Source organism: Haliotis cracherodii, unplaced genomic scaffold (genome assembly GCF_022045235.1).
Source record: "Haliotis cracherodii isolate W230 unplaced genomic scaffold, xgHalCrac1.p SCAF_9, whole genome shotgun sequence".
NCBI classification, from domain to species: Eukaryota; Metazoa; Mollusca; class Gastropoda; order Lepetellida; family Haliotidae; genus Haliotis; species Haliotis cracherodii.
Window position 1 is genome coordinate 34,511,752 of NW_027266343.1, and position 12,047 is coordinate 34,523,798.

At 39.3% G+C, this 12,047-nt stretch overlaps 1 protein-coding gene across 1 annotated transcript in view; it reads left to right on the forward strand.

Annotated features, from left to right (window-relative positions):
* The first annotated feature begins 8,521 nt into the window (after positions 1-8,521).
* The window catches only part of LOC139452425 (neuropeptide F receptor-like), a 35,865-nt gene continuing 32,339 nt past the window's right edge, over positions 8,522-12,047 (forward strand). The window contains exon 1 of the mRNA XM_071233898.1: positions 8,522-8,740. The gene's annotated coding sequence lies outside the window, so the exon portion shown is untranslated. The remainder of the gene's footprint in view (positions 8,741-12,047) is intronic.

Below are 12,047 nucleotides of genomic sequence, written 5' to 3' on the forward strand. Positions count from 1 at the left end.
GAAAAGATTCCATCGGGCGCACAGGGAAAAATAACGGTAAACATTATGTGAAATATCTGCTGATGTTTGAGTTTAAAGGAAGCCATCGTGCAATGTTCAAAGGCTGGAAGATCCAACGTAACACGTGACTGCCACAAAGGAATTCTGCACTCGGTAGTGTTATAACTACCACTACAACATCTTGATTGAGCATGTATCTCAAAGCAAGTTACTTATGGATGGAAAACCAACGCGATCCTTAAAACAGTACAATCAATCACAGCCTCGTATTGGCATTGAGCAGCGCTTGGAATTAGCGATCGATGACTGCCTTTAAGCAAGTCTGTTTTTCGTAGATGAGCTGATATTTCGAATCTCTACTTCCTCTCAGCTGCATTGAGATGTTTTAATGATGTATAGCCCATAGACAGGTAAATACCATATAGCGGCATCCCCCTGTCATCCACGTTATGCTGAGGATCAGTGTGATGAATATTATCAAGGAACACCAGTCTGTAGTGAGGGCAGAATGTCGGAGCCAACAACCTTAACGATTGGTATTAGGCTTTAAAGCAACAGGTTGAATGGAACAGTCGCGACTAATCGGAACATTAACAGATAACACATGTATATATGTACGCAGAAACCGTTCGAGTGAAGGGATAGCTTGGGTCTACGTTGTTTTCGGGAAAGCATGGGGAGAAATAATATATTCGACAACAAGGGTAAGGTAAACTGAATATTATTAACCTCTTATCTTCGGGCGAATAGACGTTTTATTATGATAGCTGTTGTTTGACCGACCGCGGGAATTTAGAGTGCCATGGGAGTTTGTGCTGACAGAGTTGGCGTCATTGTAAAATACTGGTGTCACTTCTTCTTACAAGTGTGTTGAGGCTGCTCCAGAAAGACATGCCGTCTCTGTCGAGCGTTTATGGGGCATGGGTGAAGTAGTAGTCACACAACGACGCGACGCGTGTTCTTTATTTGTGACAGGGTCCGCAGATCGGGGTTCGAATCCATATTTACTCGGGTTGTGATTCACGGTTTGCCATACCAGTGCTCGTAGTGTATTACGTTCCAGAGGCGCTAGGGGGCCCAATTGCCTAAGGCGTCGCAATTAGCTGTGCAGGGTTGCGCCCCTTGAGCACGCCAGAAACCTATGATCATGGGTTCAAGTCTAGGTTGGCCAGCACCATACCAGTGCTCGTGGGTTCACCAAAGTGGGAAACGTCTAAAGGCAATTCACTCTGTAACTATTACGTTTCAGTAACAAAACATAGAATATAATAGATCGAGTAACTCTTTCTCTTGCCACTCAATGGTGATTTCCCATTCTTTCTTTGCATGAATCCATATTTCATACATTTTATACATCAAGTATTATTGCCGGTCCTCTGGCTTTGAATAAAATGCAGCATTCGATAAAACACGCGACACAATATTGGTCATATGCAACCCAAGTTCAAACAGAAGGGTATTTGTCTGACACATGATGAAATATACCCTTATCTTAGAGTGACTGAATGTGGTTTTACGACGCTTTTAGCAATATTCCAGCAATATCACGGCAGGGGACACCAGAAGTGGGCTTCACACATCGAACCCGGCGTGACGAGCGAACGCTTTAACCACTAGGATACCAGGCCGCCCTTATCTAAGTTAGAGAGGTGGGCATATGTTGCTTAGATTGATAATAATTACAAAATGGGAATTACAACTACAGAAAAAGCATGATCCGCAAAATAACAAAGGAACCGAAACAAGATTTGCCCAACGTTTTATCAACGACAGGCTTACCATACCCGCTCATGGGTTTCCCGAACAGGGCAAATGTAAGACCTGCAGCACCTCGGCAGCTGACACGCCATGATAACTAGATAACATTGTTTAACGCGGCGTTAAACCAAACCTGCTCATTCATTCACATTGTGGGCCTTCAGCTCTAAACAACAGTATCGGTTCGCCTTAAATACTATAAATCATCAAACACCTTTAATCTTATAAGAACCACAGCCCATGTATTATTAAATCATTGCCTGAAGCTGATGCGTCAGACAAAACCACTACATTGTTTAAGGATATTGCTTAAGGAAGTTCATGTGACATATGACGTGTCAACGGGGTTCCTCAGTGAGGTATTCGAAAGTGACAAGACGTCCAAATCAGAAATTAAATGTTCCCCCATGAACGGGGTTCATATTGTCTAGAGAACTCAAAATGAACGCAAACGATGATAAATAAAGCCGGCTAACAGGGCGAAAAGATAAAAGAGAAGAATAGCGGAGACGAAGCCTTATTTTAGATATGAAGTCACACATCTGATGGTGGAAAAAGTCGAATAATGGGTTTACCAACACTTCACAGTGGCTTCAAAGAATGCGTTTTATCCCCTATCACTGCTTCATGTCGACCATCATTTCTATTCGCACGGATACGTTTTCTTATGGCCATATAACACAGGCTGGACTTTGATGTGACACCGGTTGTCGGTACCAACTGAAAACGGATAATACTTTGAGTGACACACGATTGACAAAAACAATCATTTTACTACATTCTGGGAAAGAAGATACGTTCCCGCATGAAGAGAAATTAATAGTGCGTCTGGTTGTTTATGCTTCTTGTATTGAATCAAGGTATTAACTGATTTGGAAATTTGAATAGTTCAAAGACGGGAATAGTTCGTAGGCATGGCAACCTTTCTGTAATTGTTGAGCAAAACCGAGGTTTGTATCAATTATCGATAATTACACAAGTTTATTTCCTGTTAAGTGTTGGCTTCCATTGTCTATTGCTAATCACCTGTCAGTGCCAATTATATGCTGGCTTCCATTGTTAAGTTTCCACCTTTGTTATCTTATTACCTTTGTGCTCTCTGCCTCATGGCATTCATTCATCTGATGAAGGAGTAAGTATATACTCCGAAACGTTGTGTTCCTCATAAGAAAGAAGTTGACATACGTAAATTCTCTTCCTTGTCATTTATCGTGAAACTATCATGAGCTACAGCTCATCTATCCCCTTCTCCACAAAGCAAGGGTTCCAAAAACGCAAACTTCAGCTGAATTCGGAGTTGTGGGAGTTCCTTCGTTAGAATATATCATGTATATTTCCTCGTTATCTCTGAGAGTTACGATTAAACCCCAAGTTCAGCTGTCTTGATCCTACGCATCTGTATACAACGCTTTCAACACCTGGCTATCCGTGTCGACGTTCAAAAGCCTAATGTATGATTTTAACATACTGTCAATATGCATGCCAAAATTTGCGAATTCCTTTTTGTTTGCGAAGCCATTCAGTTAAGCGGCGTGGAGTGAGCTGGTGTTTCGAGTGTGTAGTCGAACTGAATTAAGAAAACACCGGTAAGGGCTTTTGAAAAAATTGATCAATTTCCATCAACATATGCATCCCAAATCGCATTGCCAAAAATTGAATACTGTAGAAACCTCAACTGCATTTTGTAACCTACGATTGTTCATACCATTACTTTAAAATGCCTACTGACAATGACTGAGAAATGTGTACTAACATATTCATATTATTCGCTTCCGTCCAATCAGTTCTTTTAATCATTCAATGAGTGCTTGTTATTGTGAATTGAAACCTCTAATATACCAGTCACAATCCACTATTTTTCAGAATTCATTGTAGAATACGAAGTATTGGTATAGACTGCTTGATTTTGATGACCACTCTTTGGCGTATTTACTGCTTCCTTGGGATGGAGGATTCTCCAATGTTCTGGCATCAAATCTTTTCTGATGAATGATCAATAAAATGAATGGGTGTTGTTCCTTCAAAAGATATCTTTTCTATTGCGTTAATGTATTACAAACCCACTCGTATATCACCATGCGCACGCTGCAGGAGCTATGTTATCTTCGGGTATCACTCCTGGACTTTATTGGGCATACGTGATAATTTCAACGTTTGATTAATTGATCTGTACGTACATGAAATAAATGTATTTCCAAACAGTTCGGTTTTCAACACAAAAGTCGATATGGCAAGATGCATCCATGCCGTAAACTAATTACAAATAGAACGTCAACGTCAGAGACTAATCAGTCTCAATTATCTGACGTAACAGATGCCATTTCAGAGTTCGTGAAAGGGTAACATTTTATCAACAACACGGTTAACAGAAAGATAAGTCATAATCAAAGGGTTCTGCCGTTCCGATAAAATACGCACAAGGACACTCTCGTTATATGACAGATGAGGATTCACAGATCGGAGTGGTATCTGAGGACATCACACGGAATGCGTGACATATTTTCAATAAGTAGCCATCAAACGCGGTCCCCGAGGTCTACTGTTATTGGGCCACATGGTATTGTACATGGTCACAAGGATTGTAATGCATCGATGTACTTAGTGTGGTGACATGGACGCACTTTGTCTGTTATTTCTGCAAATGATGGACGTTTATGGATGTTCAAAGCGTTTCTTGTTTATTCATGATAGACACTATTGCAATTGAGAGACGTAGAGGTAGAGGTAGAGAAAGAATTCGTTCCTTTACCGACCATTACTATACCGTTACCTTGACCTTCGTCCTCGAAAGGTATTACTTGATTGGATGGACAATCATTTTTAAGTGATTCAAGACCAAACGTTTTTGAAAACTTCGTTCATTAAGGTTTTTTAATGGTTTTACTACTGTTAAATATTCACGAATGTTGTGTCAAACAACACACAACATTCATGTATCATGATAAAAACACATACATTGAATCCTCGTTAATTCGGAACGTACCAATCCAAAAATATCGTCCAGATAAAGTTCCGGATTAACGAATCAAGAGTCCAGACTGGGTCTTCTCGTTTCGCCATCACCTAGTGTTACAACTAGGAATGCAGTCAGGCGTACCAGTTGGTAGAACAATAGAGTTTGTTAAGTAAGTTTATACTGATAGTCTTGACAGTATAAACAACAACGATGTACGGTAAAATCAGGATTACCGTTAGTTTCCTTCAGGGTGGAGGTAAATCGCGATTAAACCATCCAGAAAACCCGGAAGGCCGGGGTTGCTGATTAATGGGGTTAGATCTTATGAGGTTTCGCATACGAGAAAAGTTAAAAAAGACGTTAATAAAAAGGAAAAAAATCATAATCATTCATAAGAAATCTCTGCAAAAAGCAGAATCGATTTTACGATTACAACTATATCATGAGCATGTGATGATTTATGAATCACTATCAAATAGTGATGATACCAGGTGTTCGCCAAAAGGTGAGTGTATGGTGCCCCACCGGTGGAACCCGAAAGACACACTTGCAAAGACAAGTCAATTGTTCACCTACAAAAATACCGGAACATTTAGGTTCAAGTCAAAATTGGGAATTTGGTCAGGCGTCATTCATTTCACTAATGAGTGACGCTCTGCGAAATCTTAGAGAGCATTCTACCACTGGGACACCAAATCATATATTTCGGTTTCAACATAAGCAGGTTCAGAACCAAGATCCCCAGCATTCAACATTTACGTACATATAGCTATATGTAGAAGGGAATGACGATAGGACCAATGAGTGAGTGAGTGAGTATGGTTTTACGCCGCTTTTAGCAATATTCCAGCAATATCACGGCAGGGGACACCAGAAATGGGCTTCACACATTGTACCCATGTCGGGAATCGAACCCGGGTCTTCGGCGTGAAGAGCGAACGCTTTAACCACTAGGCTACCCGACCGCCCCCGATAGGACCAATGCTATATCATAAACATGCATAATGAACAAAATACAAGCGGATAAGAGATTAATCTGCCCTTATCATTTTAATATGGCAGTAAGGCTATCGGACGGTTTAAGCATTGGGCAAACATAAAGCCGTACGTCTGTGAAAAGTATTTCCGTGCAATTAACACCAGCACTGAATGATGCCTTTGTGGACGTTACCTGTCCCCGAAGTTTAACCTCCGCCCTCCAAGATCAAGTCACCATAGCTGTTCTGCAATGGTGGTTCCAAGAACAATACTTCCCAACACTCCCCTATCGATCAAGCGGAGTGCTTCTTGGACAATTATAATATAGTGTCTATCGGGATGGCAACACATTCATTGACACAGAACATGATGTAGGAAACGACTGCAATATTTATAGTTTAATTCTAATGCCAAGTCTCTTGATGGATGGTGTTTTGATATTTGGCGTACGGCTGAGATAGTATTAACATAATTAGACGAGACAATATTCACGCTTTTATTCTTTTCATGGCAGTTCTATTGTGAATGCTTACTATAATTGAATAGCGTGTTACTCGGTACACAACATAGTAACTGTAATGAAGAAGCATGTTCTTGTTAGCTCAAACGTGTGCCTTTGAGATAATAATAACATCTTCATACGTCAAAATGTACGTTAAGCATGCACAAGTACAAGACATTCGCCTGTTTAACGTTTCTTTTTCTGTTTTACATTTGGGTACAACATTCACGGCATAAGCAAAGCTTTGAAAACTTTTTATGGTAGACGCGTGGAGGACATATCCAAAAGTGACGCATCAGTGACAAAACTGATGTGCGATGCAATTCCCTATTTTGACCAGTACCCTTTATGTTCCCGTGTTTTTATCGATGAACAATTGACTTGCCTTTGCATGTGTTTGTGTGTTTGGCAGAGATAGGCAGCATACGCTATCCTTTTGCAATTGACTAAAACCTGAGTATAATCACTGTTTGATAGTTATTCATAGAGATTTCCTATGACTTTGAAATGATTCTGTCGTCAATTTGTACAGGATACGAGCAAAGAAATAGCCAATATTGCATCATTGGCACATTTATTGCGATGAATCTATTGTATTAGTTATAGTGACAAGACAACAATTTCCAATTTATACACTTAAACATCTCAGTCATACGGATGTGTTACGTACAGATTGCAATTGGTAGAACTTTGTTCAGGGGAATAATTGACCTGCCTTTGCATGTATTTGTGACGACTGTCACTGATGGGGCAGGAAACGTTCAACTTTTCTCGAACATCTGGTATCATCAGTGTGAATATGTGTCGTAGATAAACAATGAGCTAAACCTCATTACGTAAATATATTTATACATATCAGATGTGAGTGAGTGAGTATGGTTTTACGCCGCTTTTAGCAATATTCCAGCAACATCACGGCGGGGGACACCAGAAATGGGCTTCACACATTGAACCCATGTCGGGAACCGAACCCGGGTCTTCGGCGTGGCGAGCGAACGCTTTAACCACTAGGCTACCCGACCGCCCCCATATCGGATGTGTATCATGTGACCTTAATATTAAGTCTCAAAGCAAAACGTATATTTATTTTGATGTGAAAGCACCAGGAAATAAGGCAAATGAGTACGTAGCAATGCCGCTGTGACCAACCCCAAAACGTGTTTGCGAACATAATGTATATGAATTAATTTCAGTTGTGGGAATACATGTACATCGAATATGACAAGTGAAAACAAATTGATTTTTGCTGTGAACACGCATGCTGATGTAGTACATTGGTAAGAAGGAATATCTATTGTGGCCAATGCCATACTTAATTGTGACAATAACATAGATATGAAGTAATTTCAACTGCGAGCATACCAGCAAATGTACAAATTGTGTATTAAGTCATTTACTCGCTGGACGCCTTTACCCTCAGCAGTCACGGGAGTGTGTTTTGGCTTTCCTGTGACATTTACACAGTCTAGACTATATGGACATCCAAAATGGTTCAGCACATCTCAGAGGTTCAGCTGTTTAAGAACGCCCGACAGCATGTTACAACGCCCGCTCGATCAAAATAAAAACTGATATTTTAACAATGGCATTTGAAAAAAACAAGATACTGACCGGATAACCGTTGACATTTTTCTGAAAGCCTTACTCATTTCCAATTATCTAGAGGATCATCATACAGTTTTTACAGTGTAGATATATTTACATAATGTATAATATTTCGCGGCTTGTTTTATGTATTACAGTTACCTTTTAGAAGAGATAACTACAATCATATTAAAAAAAGATACGTCTATAATATATGGATGATTAAGTATTGTATAATTTTTAGATAACCTAAGTTTCGTGAAGCAAATGAAAAATAGAAAATGTAATAATGAAAACACATACTTAACTGCAAGCAATCTCAGTATAAAGTCTGTGTTATCCGTGTTATCCGACCCAACAAGTGTTGTAGATATCGATTCCTGATGCCGCTCAATGAGGATACTGAACACTGCTCGAGAAATTAACACCAAGCTATTTACTTTCAACAGATTTAAAAAAATCCTTTTAATGCCAAGCCGTCAAAACATTCTGATAATCTGAAAGGAAATCTGTAATGGATACCCTTTTTATACGCCTGAATGAGTCCTCGAGAAAACAGCCTTGCCAAGCGGTGTCACTACTGCAACAGCATCATATGTCCTTCATGTTTTCATGGCACTTCAGGTTGGTAGAAAGGTCACGTGGTCGTCTGTCTCCATATAAGCGACGGTGCTCTCCTTTGAGCTTATATGAGCATCATCGCCAGTGCCCACTTCCTGAGCACACTGGCATTCTCTGCGACAGAGAGCTCGTCGAATTCTCCCGGCGTGTACATCTTAACATATCTGTAATGAAAATGCCATGGATCCCACGTTCTGGTGACAGCTATTCGTCTCCATAGTAACCAATTACTGTGGGTTTATGTCACAAATTCCCCAGCTTCGTCCGAATTCCATTTGACGCCGGAATTCCGCCTGACACGTTCTTATCAGACGTAAATCTTACAACGGTGGCTTTATCAGGTAGGTTAGAAGTACTGCTTCCGCTTTGTTAAGGCTTTCCGAAATCCTTAGAAAGATTTTGTTTATTTTATCTTTAACAGCGATATTTTGAAAGAAAAAGAAAAAGGAATTGTTTACATATGCCAACCAGTGAGTAATGTGTTGCCTTTTCTGATAACATGAAACATGTTTATATTTCTGAATGAAATAAGAATACTCCGATCGTTTATGTCATCTATATTTCTTTATAGAATACAGTTTGATAAAATGGGTCTGATCTGCGTTATAGGGTGTATAACAGAGGTTGTTTCAAAGGTTTCTTGTTAAGTGTAAAATAGCTGCTAAAACAGATTCCATAATACGATTCCGATTATACGTAGACATGTGTTTGTGAATCACTATCAATTCGCGAAACGTCGGCACCATTCATTCAGGACGCCCGAAGAGTTTCTGTAACACGTTTCTGTAAATCTCAAAACATAAACGTTTCTGTAACATGTTTCTGTGAATGATACAACATAAACGTTTCTGTAAATCATACAACATATTAAATGTTACTGTATACATGTTTCTGTACATCATACAACATATTAAATGTTTCTGTATACATGTTTCTGTAAATCATACTACATATTAAACCTTTCTGTAACACGTTTCTGTAAATCATTCAACATATTAAACCTTTCTGTATACATGTTTCTGTAAATCATACAACATAAACGTTTTTGTAACATGTTTCTGTATATCATACAACATAAACGTTTCTGTAACATGTTTCTGTAAATCATACAACATAAACGTTTCTGTCACACGTTTCTGTAAATCATACCACATATTAAACGTTTCGGTATACATGTTTCTGTAAATCATACAACATAAACGTTTCTGTAACATGTTTCTATCAATGAACCCACGGAAGGGTTCCTGAAATATGTTGCTGCGAATTTAACAACCGAAGGGTTTCTGTAACATTTCCTGATAATGATGCAGTGGATTAGTTTCTGTAGTTTGTTTCTGTAAATTAAACAACAGAACGGTTTCTTTAAATCATACAAAAGAAATCAAACAACCGAAGGGTTTTCTGTATATCATACTGAAAGGATTCCAGTCTAGACTACATGGACATGTTTCGATAACTCGTACAGCCGAAGGGTTTCTGAACAACTGAATAATCCTTATTATGTTCTGTTCTGTGTCCTTTAACAAGCATATGCTTATTTTTAAAAAGAAGATTATATTTGACGTTCTGTTTTATCATTATATACCTGTAATTAGTAAACTAAAATATGTATTGTTTCCATGTAACCAACATCTCTAATGCTAACATGAGATAAGACTCCTTAACTGTCGTTACACAGATGTTAATCAGGAAACGGCCAAGATGTGACACATAAAAAAACTGTTTAAAGAAGCGTTCGAAGGGAAGTATGTAGTTGCAGTATCATGCATGCTGGACGTTCTCACAAATAATGTGTTTTTGGTCCAGACAAATGCCAGTCAGACACATAACAAAGGCATTTTCGAAGGTGATTCTGCCTCAAACAAAAATGCAAACCTAGAGCTTACTTGTAATAGATACATACCACTTAAGTGGATGTATGTGCTAACAGTGTGTATGAAATCACTTCCCCTGGGCCTCAACAACTCCAGACACGGAGGGTCAGATCACGACATATGCAACGATGGCGATTCCAGAGCCGACGAAATTGCCCAAGTTAGGGAACCTGCGCTGACGGCAATATTTAGTCTGGGAGGAGGTCTGGAAACGACGCATTACACATGATAAAAAACGTATTTTCAATGTAGTTGTCATATATCGGTCATGAGTAAATGAAAAACTATTTATAAAGAATATGTGGAGGATCATTTAAAGGAAAATAAAAATATCGTCCTTCATTTCTAGCTGCATCAAATTTGATAATTTTGTAATCTACAGGATAACAACTGCCGTACCATTTACAAGATCCCCTGCCGTTGTCACATTTCGGTCATGCTGAAATGAGAAACTATCCACAGCGTTTCAACCACTCCATTAAAGTACATTTCTTTCGAAAGGGAAGATTTTCCCAGGGCACAGATGTATTTAGATACTGATAGAATCGGAGCAATAGTGTGTTTGGCAATCTGTGCAGTAATCGGTGACGTTGGGTTCTGGGAAAGAAGCTATGTTACGGACACCTAATATTTCAGCGTGTTATAATGGTTTGCAAACCAGCAATAAATAGTGTAAGGAAATTTAGAAAGGAAATTGTAAGGAAATTCATGTCACAAGTGATATTTGCCATCCATGCTTATAACTTTCTATCCACGTTGAACAGCCACGATGACCATCACATGCCCACCGTGGCCCCTCCTTGAGGTCAGTGGGAACAATTCTTCTCCGTAATCCCATTTGTTGAATCAGTAGACGTTGCAGTTGAACCCAAGACGGATAGATTGCTTATTTAGTGCAGTAATATTCAAAGGGGATTAAAACAGTAAGACTTTGACTCTATCGTGTGATAAATTGAACTGATGCTGTTGGGGTACAAAAAAGGCGGATGTGATACAAATGTAATTCGTTAAACTACGGGAGTATTCACATATACGAGAGTTTACTGTTATGTTCTGAGCCTCACACGGAAGTAATTGAGTAAAAGTGAAATATTTTGTTGTAAAAAGTACATGATGTCGTAGAAGCATATGGATAAAAGCTTAAGTCATTTGAGCAAATTGTTTCGCTGCGATAAGTCAGAAAATAGGCATGGGTCTATGACCTTCGGAAAATGGACAGACTTAAGGAACGTGCAGTGGCCATGTTCTTGCAGAAACACGGCATCACACCAAAAACCCTTGAAGATGTTACTTCAATACTAAGGAAGAATGTCCTTTCCTATGGCTTGGTAAAGAAATGGACAGCAGGGAATAGGAATGGCAGGGAGAGACCTGAAGACATGGAAAGCCTGTCACATCAGCAACATCAGAAATGACCAAGAGAATCCACGAATGACTAAATCTCAAGAGTGAATTTATTCCATATATCATAAACTGTAGCAATGACCAAAGTATCAGCTCTTTAAATTCCAAAGCCTCTGACACCTGATCACAAACGCACCAAACGTGTCACGTAATAGTCTAGCTCTGATTGAACCCCAAAGAAAGGTTCTTGCAACGATTTCTGACTATGGATAAAACCTAGTATCACCACTTTCACCCTTTGCATTTGGCATCACCCCCACGAGACAAATACTGTCTCATTAGCTGGAAAGGTTCTGGCCTCCGTCTTCTGATACGGCGAGGGTGTCATTCTGAACGATAACCCTAAACGCAAGTCAATAAACGAAGATTA